Raw genomic sequence first — 12612 nt, forward strand, 5'->3', positions numbered from 1 at the left:
TTCACGGTTCATGTATTGCTGAAGCCTGGCTTGGAGAATTTTGAGCATTACTTTGCTAGTGTGTGAGATGTGTGCAATTGTGCAGTAGTTTGAGCATTCTTTGGCATTGCCTTTCTTTGGGATTGGAATGAAAACTGACCTTTTCCAGTCCTATGGCCACTGCTGAATTTTCCAGATTTGCTGCCATATTGAGTGCAGCACTTTCACAGCATCATCTTTGAGGATTTGAAATAGCTCAACTGGAATTCCATGACCTCCACTAGCTTTGTTTGTAGTGATGCTTTCTAAGGCCCACTTGACTTCACACTCCAGCATGACTGGCTCTAGGTGAGTGATCACACCATCATGATTATCTGGGTCGTGAAGATCTTTTTTGTACAGTTCTTCTGTGTATTCTTGCCACCTCTTCTTAATATCTTCTGCTTCTGTTAGGTCCATACCATTTCTGTCCTTTATCGAGCCCATCTTTGCATGAAATGTTCCTTTGGTATCTCTAATTTTCTTGAAGAGATCTCTAGTCTGTTGTTTTCCTCTATTTCTTTGTATTGATCTCTGAGGAAGGCTTTCTTATCTCTCCTTGCTCTTCTTTGGAACTCTGCATTCAGATGGGAGTATCTTTCCTTTTCTCCTTTGCTTTTCACTTCTCTCCTTTTCCCAGCTATTTGTAAGGCCTCCTCGGACAGCCATTTTGCTTTTTTGCATTTCTTTTCCATGGGGATGGTCTTGATCCCTGTCTCCTGTACAATGTCACGTCCATAGTTCATCAGGCACTCTATCAGATCTAGTCCCTGAAATCTATTTGTCACGTCCGCTGTATAATCATAAGGGATTTGATTTAGGTCATACCTGAATGGTCTAGTGGTTTTCCCTACTTTCTTCAATTTAAGTCTGAATTTGGCAATAAGCAGTTCATGATCTGAGCCACAGCCTGCTCCCGGTCTTGTTTTTGCTGACTGTATAGAGCTTCTCCATCTTTGGCTGCAAAGAATATAATCAATCTGATTTTGATGTTGACGGTGATGTTCATGTTTAGAGTCTTCTCTTGTGTTGTTGGAAGAGGGTGTTTGCTATGACCAGTGCGTTCTCTTGGCAAAACTCTGTTAGCCTTTGCCCTGCTTCATTCTGTACTCCAAGGCCAAATTTGCCTGTTACGCCAGGTGTCTCCTGACTTCCTACTTTTGCATTCCAGTCCCCTATAATGAAAAGGACATCTTTTTGGGGTGTTAGTTTTAAAAGGTCTTGCAGGTCTTCATAGAACCGTTCAAGTTCAGCTTCTTCAGCGTTACTGGTCGGGGTATAGACTTGGATTACCGTGATAATGAATGGTTTACCTTGGAAACGAACAGAGATCATTCTGTCATTTTTGAGATTGCATCCAAGTACTGCATTTTGGACTCTTTTGTTGACCATGATGGCTACTCCATTTCTTCTAAGGGATTCTTGCCCACAGTAGTAGATATAATGGTCATCTGAGTTAAATTCACCCGTTCCAGTCCGTCTTAGTGCGCTGATTCCTAGAATGTCGACGTTCACTCTTGCCATCTCCTGTTTGACCACTTCCAATTTGACTTGATTCATGGACCTAACATTCCAGGTTCCTATGCAATATTGCTCTTTACAACATCGGACTAGTACCTATATCTTCGAGGAGTTACAGTGATAAGTTTATAAATGGAGAGTTGGTACACTGCTTGGTTTATTGTAAGCTTACACTAAATGAAATCCTTTTTATTCTTGTTGTTATTATATTTATATTTATTTTTGTTACTGAATGTGCTCTTCCTTAGGCTGATTATTTCTCTAGATAACTTTCCCAACCTTTGAAAAGTAATATGAACCTGGAAGTCAGCAGTTTGAGATTCTAGTCTAACTCTGTCACTAAGGGTTGTATGACCTTGAGTTGATTACCTAAACTCCCTGGAACTTATCTTTCTTCTTTGTAGTAGTGGACTGTACCAGATGAACTCTGAGGGCTTTCTTAAGCCGTAAACAATATAAGAAAGGTTCTTCTTTCTCAAATTTTAAAATTCTTGGTCATCGTCTTTGTTATTGTCTATTCTCTCACCTCCTAAATTCAACAGATTCCAATTCTTATCAATGTTTCCTCCATAACCTCTCTCATACCTGACATCTCTTTATCCCATTCTACCACCTTATTTCAAGCTCTTGTGACTGCTCGTTGGACTATTATAGTGGCTCCCATCAGGTCTGGTACTATCAGCATGGCTCTATGGCCAGTCTTCCTACTTCCTTGTTATTTTCTCCTTTAGTTAATATTATGTATTGCCAATCGTGTCTGTGACCCCATAGACTGTAGCTCTCCAGGCCCCTCCGTCCATGGCATTCTCCAGGCAAGAATACTGGAGTGGGTTGCCATTCCCTTTTCCAGGGTATCTTCCAGATCCAGGGATCGAACCTGGGTCTCCTACATTGCAGGCAGATTCTTTACAGTCTAAGCCACCAGGGAAGCCCAAACGCTCCACACTTGCACTTAATTTTTATCCTCATGCTTTTTCCAAACACTACTTTTAAGACTACTTCAAATAATAGCCTATTCTTTTTAAAAAAAATTATTTTATTGAGGTAGAGTTGAATTACAGTGCTGCAATATAGTCTGCTTTTTTTTTTTTTGACTGTGCCACAAGGTTTGTGGAATCTTAGTTCCCCAACCAGGGATTGAATCATCTGGGCCCACAGAAGTGAAAACACTAAGTCTTAACCACTGAACTGCCTATAGTCTGTTTTAATATCAGCCTTTAAATCACCACATCACTTTTCCTAAATGTTAAGCTTATAAAAAATGCTGTTTCTTTTATAAGGGTGGTTGATATATATGGAAATTAAACTACCTGTAGGTCAGTTTTTTTACTTTTAGATAGACCATTTTCTGTACACAAAAATTTGAGTAGACCTGGCAGTAAATTCCTTTGTGAAAGTAACTAGCTAAAATTTGTCATTTGGGGATCTGGTGTTCTTTTTTATTGTGTAGATAAAGCCATTGTCTTCTAATTGTTTTATTCACCTGGTGACTTTTAGATGCATTTTAATAGGCCTATCTGTTGTATTTTTCTTTTGTATTTAGTATAGTGAATCTATAATCAATAAATTAAAGAATAATTATCAAGACATCGTCTCCGAATAATCTGCTGATTTTTTGTTACAATGTCACTTAAATATCTGAGTTGTAGTTCTAGAGCCCCTTACTTGTTTCCTCTTTGACCAAGAGATTGGTTTCTTAAAAGTAAGTGGAGTCAAAATCCAATTAGCTTGACTGTTCCACGAACCATAATGTCTTTTTAGCAAATGATTCCAGAGTATTAGGAAACCGAAGGCATCGCTTGCTCTCTTCAGTAGTAGAGAGAGAGGGATAAAAAAACAAGAAGAGAGGGAAGAAAGTAGTTCCAAGCATCTATTCTTTCAGTTATTAGACAGAGTATTGAATAAGACAGCTGGAGGCTGATGTAGTCTGTAAGATGTCATATGATTTCTGTACATCTGTTTCCGGCTCTAAAAGGGGAAAACAGTAATAGATAACAGCCATAATCTTTGGTGAGCTTTGATGAGACCTTATTCTGCAAAGTGATAAAAATGTTGACTTTTATCATTCTGTTGTCTAATATTATGGTATATTTCAGAATAAAATGTATTTTTCTATAATTCTTTTTACTTGCATAATTTTATCAGCAATATCTTAGAACAGTAAGACATTTAGAAATGCATGTTGAAACATGTGAGTCCAAGTCCTTATTTATATTTTTGTGTGTGCAAGTGTGTGTATGAATGCAGGTATCTTTATGATGCCATTCACATATACATTTGTATGTAAATTTCTCTATCTATGTCTATATTTGCAATGCTCACTGACAGAAATTTTGTTTAAAAATTTTTTTAAATTAAGAAAAAAATTTTTGGCTATGTGCCTGGAATGTAGGATCTTAGTTCCCTATGTGTGTATATGCTCAGTCACATCCAACTCTTTGCAGCCGCATGGGCTGTAGCCTGCCAGGCCCCTCTGTCCATGGGACTTTGTAGGCAAGAATACTGGAGTGAGATGCCGTTTCCTCCTCTAGGAGATTTCTGCAATCCAGGGATTGAACTCGCATCTCCTATGTGTCTCCTGCCTTGATAGGTGGATTTTTTTTTTTTTTAACCACTGAGCCACCTGGGACCCCTTTAGTTCCCTGACCAAGCATCAGACCTATGCTGTCTGCATTGGAAGTGCAGAGTCTTAACCACTGGACCACCAGGGAAGTCCTGGCAGAACTATTTTTATTCTGCCAAAATACCTATCAGGAATAAAATACTTTCTAATTGCATGGATTCCTTGGTCTTGAGTCATTTCTTTTTTGTTTTAACTATTAATAGATTGTATTTAGAGGGCTGTTTTACTTTTTTAGCACCTAAATTTAACAATTGTGAAATTTAACAATTTCTCCTGTGAAAAATCAGAGCTAATGTACCTCTTTCAGATTTTCTTACCAGTTTGAAAGTGGCAGAATTTTGGCATAGTATGGTGATATTTAGGTATTTTAAAAGAGAATATTTTAATTAAAAATAACCTGTTAAGTAAATTTTAAGACCAAGTATCTAATTTTGTAGTAAATGAGGCAGTGAGAGGGAATTAGTATCTGAGAATAAGATAGAGGTGTTTCTCAATGTGAAAGATGCTTTCTTGCAAACTCCTCTGCACAACACTTGTATGTCACATAAACCTTGTTGTCTTAAATGCTGGTAAAACCAGAGATCCTATGGATAAACGAATTGTCTCAAAATGTATAGGAATGTTAAAATGTGCATCATAATTGGATAATGAGTTCTTTTGAGTTTATACATTTTGATAGCTGAATATTATCCATTTGGGTGCTGAAACTTTAAGAAATAGCCATTTTGTCAGAAGTCTTTTTGCAAAGCTAATAAAGAAGACTGGCTTTAATTAAGCAGAATTTACAGAACAGAGTTGAGCCCCTGTGATGTCAGAGAAATCACATTTAATGCCTTCTGTATTATTGAAATGTGAGAAGTTTCATATTCACCTTATCAATTTCACCTCAGAAGATCTTTGTTGAAAGCAGAAGATGAGTAAAGAGACAGCAGGGAGAGAATCAGGCAATGGACAGGATTACTAAGGTGAGTCAGTACTACCATCTTTCTCCACTACATTATTTTTTGGAGATAAGTAATTATTTACTTCTTGAGCAACCATTGTAAAAAAATTTATGTGTGTCAGGATGCCAAATATTATAACATACAAGAGAGGGGGAGATGGTGGCACTAAAAATAAGATGGTGGATACAAACAGGATGGCCACTTAGGACTCTGATATGTTACATAGCAGGAGGTTGTTTCATAGGATTGTGGTATAATGAATAATTTCTTTGTGGAATTGTATAAAATGAACTTCTACATAACAGGAACTACAAATGCTACTTGATAATAAAGACATGATAATTGTTGTAGTGTGTCTTTTTTGAGGTCTGCAGTGCTTATGTAAAAGGCTAAGATTAAGTCCTGTATATGTGTATATGCCAAGCTCCTTAATTATCTCCTTTAATTCTCAAGACTATCCTGTAAAATAGGTATGATTTCTCATTCTCTCTCCCAGTCCCTGACATGGCCCTGCTCCTTCTCCTCCTTTCTAGGTCAATGCTATATGACTTACTATTTGCAGTCCCAGATTCCTTGGTTAATCCTGCTCCTATACAGAGGAATTTTAAGGTGGCTGAGTCCTGTAGCTTGATTTCTTTCATGCACCTTGGTCCAGTTACCAAGCTCTGAATTCCCATGAAGTTTACACAGTGACCAGCTCTACTGTTAATACCTGAGAATGACTTCTTCCCATTAAGTCTAGATCTCACTTCCTTTCAGCACTGCCTGATTTTGTGGCTCAGACAGTAAAGCGTCTGCCTGCAACGTGGGAGACCCAAGTTTGATCCCTGGGCTGGGAAGATACCCTTGGAGGAGGAAATGGCAACCCACTCCAGTACTCTTGCCTGAAAATCCCATGGATGGAGGAACCTCGTAGGCGACAGTCCATGGAGTCGCAAAGAGTTAGACACGACTAACTGACTCAACTTTCACTTTTTTGACTCTGTTAAAACATATCCAGCAAGGTATGAACAGGGAGTTCTGCACATCTCAGTATGAGTATATTTTTATGTGATATATATAATATATCTTAATGTAATTTATTATATAATAAATTTATATTAAATAAATTAATAAAATGTACAAAAATATAAAAAATAATGAGTTTGCCTTTTAATATGTCTTTAGTTCAGTTCAGTTCAGTCACTCAGTCGTCTCTGACTCTTTGCAACCCCATGAATCGCAGCACGCCAGCACTCTCTGTCCATCACCAACTCCCGGAGTCTACCCAAACCCATGTCCATCAAGTCAGTGATGCCATCCAACCATCTCATCCTCTGTCGTCCCCTTCTCCTCCTGCCCCCAATCCTTCCCAGCATCAGGGTCTTTTCCAATGAGTCAACTCTTCGCATGAGGTGGCCAAAATATTGGAGTTTCAGCTTCAACATCAGTCCTTCCAATGAACACCCAGGACTGATCTCCTTTAGGATAGAGTGATTGTATCTCCTTGCAGTCCAAGGGACTCTCAAGAGTCTTCTCCAACACCACAGTTCAAAAGCATCAATTCTTCGGCGCTCAGCTTTCTTCACCGTCCAACTCTCACATCCATACGTGACTACTGGAAAAACCATAGCCTTGACTAGACGGACCTTTGTTGGCAGAGTAATGTCTCTGCTTTTAAATATGCTATCAAGGTTGGCCATAACCTTCCTTCCAAGGAGTAAGCGTCTTTTAATTTCATGGCTGCAGTCACCATCTGCAGTGATTTTGGAGCACCAAAAAATAAAGTCTGACACTGTTTCCACTGTTTCCCCATCTATTTCCCATGAAGTGATGGGACCAGATGCCATGATCTTAGTTTTCTGAACGTTGAGCTTTGAGCCAACTTTTTCACTCTCCTCTTTCACTTTCATCAAGAGGCTCTTTAGTTTGTCTTCACTTTCTGCCATAAGCATGGTGTCATCTGCATATCTGAGGTTATTGATATTTCTCCCAGCAATCTTGATTCCAGCTTGTGTTTCTTCCAGCCCAGCATTTCTCATGATGTACTCTGCATATAAGTTAAATGAGCAGGGTGACAATATACAGCCTTGACACACTCCTTTTCCTATTTGGAACCAGTCTGTTGTTCCATGTCCAGTTCTAACTGTTGCTTCCTGACCTGCATACAGGTTTCTCAAGAGACAGGTCAGATGGTCTGGTATTCCCATCTCTTTCAGAATTTTCCACAGTTTAATGTGATCCACACAGTCAAAGGCTTTGGCATAGTCAATAAAGCAGAAATCGATGTTTTCCTGGTACTCTCTTGCTTTTTCAATGATCCAGGGGATATTGGCAATTTGATCTCTGGTTCCTCTGCCTTTTCTAAAACCAGCTTGAACATCTGGAAGTTCATGGTTCGTGTATTGCTGAAGCTTGGCTTGGAGAATTTTGAGTATTACTTTACTAGCGTGTGAGATGAGTGCAATTGTGTGGTAGTTTGAGCATTCTTTGGCATTGCCTTTCTTTGGGATTGGAATGAAAACTGACCTTTTCCAGTCCTATGGCCACTGCTGAGTTTTCCAGATTTGCTGCCATATCGAGTGCAGCACTTTCACAGCATCATCTTTGAGGATTTGAAATAGCTCAACTGGAATTCCATGACCTCCACTAGCTTTGTTTGTAGTGATGCTTTCTAAGGCCCACTTGACTTCACACTCCAGGATGTCTGGCTCTAGGTGAGTGATCACACCATCGTGATTATCTGGGTCGTGAAGATCTTTTTTTGTACAGTTCTTCTGTGTATTCTTGCCACCTCTTCTTAATATCTTCTGCTTCTGTTAGGTCCATACCATTTCTGTCCTTTATCGAGCCCATCTTTGCATGAAATGTTCCTTTGGTATCTCTAATTTTCTTGAAGAGATCTCTAGTGTTTCCCAATCTGTTGTTTTCCTTATGTCTTTAGAAATAGCTATAATATATACACAAAATTATATATACACAAATAACATATACATGGGTTTGGGTAGACTCTGGGAGTTGTTGATGGACCGAGAAGCCTGGCGTGCTGCAATTCATGGGGTCGCAAAGAGTCGGACACGACTGAGCAACTGAACTGAACTGATAATACTATAAATTATATATTATAATTTGTATATATTAGTAGGCATTCCAAAAGATATATTAAAAGGCAAACTATCCACATTTACATAGAAAAATTGCTTCTCCCTTTTGGATCCCTTAATCTCTGTTTTCCGCATTTGCAAAGATGAGGTGAGGTGGTGTCAGGGAGCTGGGATAAACGAGCTGTACGTGTTAGGAGTCTGGCATGCAAGAGCCTTGAGCAGAGTTGAGCTTGGGATGATGTAGGAAGAGGAAGAATCCCCCAGGTGGAGCAGTAAAGAGGAGCCCCAAGACAGCCCACCCTTCTCTGAGAGCACTGGCCTATGTGTTTGTGATCCCCAGGAGTCAACTTCCAGGGGCTTGACTAGATCTAAGGGTCCTTTAGGACTTCCCCGGAGAAGGCAATGGCAACCCACTCCAGTACTCTTGCCTGGAAAATCCCATGGACGGAGGAGCCTTGTAGGATGCAGTCTATGTGTTCGCTAGGAGTCGGACACGACTGAGCGACTTCACTTTCACTTTTCACTTTCACGCATTGGAGAAGGAAATGGCAACCCACTCCAGTATTCTTGCCTGGAGAATCCCAGGGATGGGGGAGCCTGGTGGGCTGCCATCTATGGGGTCGCACAGAGTCGGACACGACTGAAGAGACTTAGCAGCAGCAGGACTTCCCTGGTGGCTCAGATGGTAAAGCGTCTGCCTACAATGCGGGAGACCCGGGTTAGATCCCTGAGTCAAGAAGATCCCCTGGAGAAGGAAATAGCAACCCACTCCAGTACTCTTGCCTGGAAAATCCCATGGACGGAGGAGCCTGGTGGACTACAGTTTATGGGGTCGCAAAGAGTTGGACACGACTGAGCGACTAAACTGAACTGAAACTGAATCTCTTTTGGTGTCACCATCTATCCAGTCATCCAAGCTAGCACACTAGCATTTTCTTTGACTACCTTCTCTTCCTCATGACTCCAATACATCACTTGAATCTACAAATTTCACCTCTGAAATGTCTCATATCAGGACTATTGAAAAAACAGATCTGATTATGCCATTTCCTTGATTCAAAATCTTTGTTATTGGGTGTAGAGAAGAATAAGGTAAGATATATTTTCCCAATCCACCCATAGCAGTTTTTTTCTCATTGTCCATAGCTACATACCATGTACTTTGTGCTTGACCCCAGGTCTTAATCAATAATCATGCCTTGTTTTTTGAGCCTCTGCCTCTGGGCAGACTGTTCCTTTTGCCAAGAGCATGCTGGTGAAATACTACCCATCTTTCTAGATTCAAATGTCATTCCTCCATGAAACTCCCCTGGATCCTACGTTTTCTCTGGAAGAGAAAATGAATTTCTGCCTCCTCTGTTTTCCTAGTAGGTTTGTTCACACCACTATTCTTGTATTCATGATACTTCACAATAATTAGACACTTACGTGTCTTGTCCAAGGATTGGGAGCTCACTGAAGTCAGGGACTGTGTTATATTGACCTTTGGACCACTTTATTCAGGACCTGGGAGTTCTCATTTCATCCAGGTAATAAATGACTAAACCAAGTCAAAGGAGTGATTTTATCCTAGTATCTAAAAGACAGGGCAGAAGAAATGAGGATGACACTATAGGCATTCCTTAAACTCACTCCTAATGCAAAAACCTTTGAAACTATTGCAAAATACAAATTTGATGCTCTTTCATTCACACTGACCAAATAGATACTTTAGGAAATAGTCTTATTGTGCTTTTGCAAAAATTAAATTTTTTTACTTTATTAAATGATGGAATCCAGGGTTCATTTCATCAAGCAGTTTTCCTCCTGCAATGAAAATCAAGTGTAATTTCCCCTTTAAGAGCAAATGAACAACATGAGAAAAACGTGATATAAAAGCATGGGGCACAGGGTGTGGCAGTGAGTAGGTGTTGGGCAATGATGTTCATAGGGAGGAAAGGAGAGATAGAACAGCAAAAAAGGGAAAATGATAGCTGCTGTCACCAAAGGAAGATCAGAGTCAAAGACAAAACAATTCTGAAATGGAATGCTGTTCAATAGGAAACGTGGGCTTTGTTTTAGGAATGACTTGCCACAGGTTCTATCTATAAAGTGAACTGTGCCTGTAAGTATGTGTATGGCGTTATTTCCAAGCTTCATCGTTTTTGTAGAAATGCAGAATATCAAACTTGGTTTTTAGTTTTGTCTGGTCCAGCAGTTTTTGCTCAGAGCCCCCAGCAGTACCTCGGCATGTTGGTGAGGAAACTCTGAGACACATAGTACTCTCTGGTTTTAGCCGGAGTTCATCAGTTTTATAAAGGAGGTGTCTGTGTGTGAGTTTGTTTGAAGAAAGTTTGCTAGCTTTTAAGATCCCTGATCTCATCCTTTTATTTTCATAGGTGAGAAAAATGAGATTCAGAAAATTAAAGTGACTTATCTGAGGCCAAACAGCTATTAGTTAGAAAACCAGTTCACTTTCTATTTTTGTTGCCATTATAGACTCAGTTTGGGTGAAGGATGTGGGCCGTGATGGCCACTAGGGGCGCAGGTGGGAGGGAGGACCAAGGTTAAGGGCAAAGTGAGAGTCTGTGACAAAGGCTTGTGCTTTTACTGCATAACAGGAAAACAAGTTAGGAGCTTTCTCTCCGTGTCTTCCCTTCTTCTAGAATGCTGCTTGTAAACATATGAATGGCTGCAATGCTTTTCCTTACTAGGGCTCAAATTGGAATAACTGTTTTGTTATTTTTATATGTATAATGTATATTGAATATGTATACATACATATATATGTATATGTGACATACACATGACATTTTGATAATAAGATTGGTGTAAAATTTAGATGGCCTATAAAATGTGATTATGGAATTAAGAGAAAATTCTTTGCTTGCAGAGAAGGTTCAAAGATTCATTAAACATTGAAATAGATTGAATTTGCCTATGAAAAAGAGTTTTTTACCTCTATTATTCAATTACTCATCACTGTTGGAGCACAGAATGTGGTCAATAACAAAAGAACTAGAAAGAGTGGACAGAAAAGTGGTTGGGAAGCCACTTGATGATAAAAAGGAAATTAGGAAATTATTTTTAGGTGAAAGAGCAATGCATTCAAAAGGTGGAGAAAGACTCTTGTGATCATCAGTGATAGAGAGGGAACCAAGAGGTTACAGACCAGAAGCAGGATAAGAGATTCTTGGACATCTCAGTAACATTAAGGGGAGATTACTCCATCCAACACAGAAGACTAAACAAAGAAGCATAAAAGATCTATCTGAAATGCAGTGATGAAAAGATGAATTATGAAATTCAGGCAAAAGAGAGAACATTAAAGAAAGAAGACTAAATTCTACAATGGGAAATAGAAGATAACAGACAAAACAAGTCTAAGGAGATACAATTTGGAGTGAATAAACTTTCTAAAATGTTAAGAGGGAAAGTCAGTGCCAAGGGAGATAAAAATAAAAGCAGAAAACTCATTGATGTCTTGTTGAAAATTAACACAGAGGGATATAATCAAAGGAAGCTATGTATTTGAAGAGATCTCAGACAGCTTACCTGGTAATAGCAGAGGGCTAAATAATGTGGTCATTAAAACTGCAAAATTAAACTTCTCTCTTATTTGAAGAAGGAGGGGGAATCAGAACGAGTTCATGCAAAATAAAGCAATTACCACACATGAGCTCAAGTTAAGGTTTCCTGTCTCCCGATGGCATGCATGGCTTTGTGCCATGAAATCAGAGTAGACAAGACTCAGGCATGTCACTGGAATTCCAGCAAGTTGTAAACTATATATTTCAGGGCAGGATCATGCTTTTTCAACTTCGAGAATGAATTCAGGAAGGCTTGTGTCTAGCATAAGGGGGATTCTCACCTTCAAAGGATCAAATTGGAAATCACTAGCACAGATGAAATATATAATTTGTGTGTGAGTGTGTGCATGTGCACCATGATGAAATAAAAACAGACTGGAGCATGGAAAGTAATTTAACCATTTAAAGGTACAATTGTTTCATTAATATTTACTTTTACCTCATTAAATATTCATGATGCCTTGCCTTCCCTCCTTGCCTAACAGTGTTGCATTCATGGCCATCTGCACCAGCTCAGCGCATGGTAGGTCTCAATTAGCCTTTCAGGCTGACAGAAGACTCTCAGCCAAGGGGCCCTTACCCTGCAATGGGCTAAAAACAGATGATGAATTTGTCTGAGGGCATAAGCAAGACTGAAATAGACTTGCCTTGGGCTGTGATAATAGTACAGCAGAAGCTAAGGCATCATGGTTCCCCATAGAACACAGGAAAATTTCAGGAGTATCTAAATAAATATGGGAAAATCTCTACTCTGGTTACATGACATCCTGTGGGGAGCAGTACTCAGCATATGAGCAGGACTGGACTTGGGGCTCTTGACACCCAGCACCATGCTCCCATCTGCCACCGTGAGG

Source organism: Giraffa tippelskirchi, chromosome 5 (genome assembly GCF_054371585.1).
Source record: "Giraffa tippelskirchi isolate mGirTip1 chromosome 5, T2T-mGirTip1v1.2.pri, whole genome shotgun sequence".
NCBI classification, from domain to species: domain Eukaryota; kingdom Metazoa; phylum Chordata; class Mammalia; order Artiodactyla; family Giraffidae; genus Giraffa; species Giraffa tippelskirchi.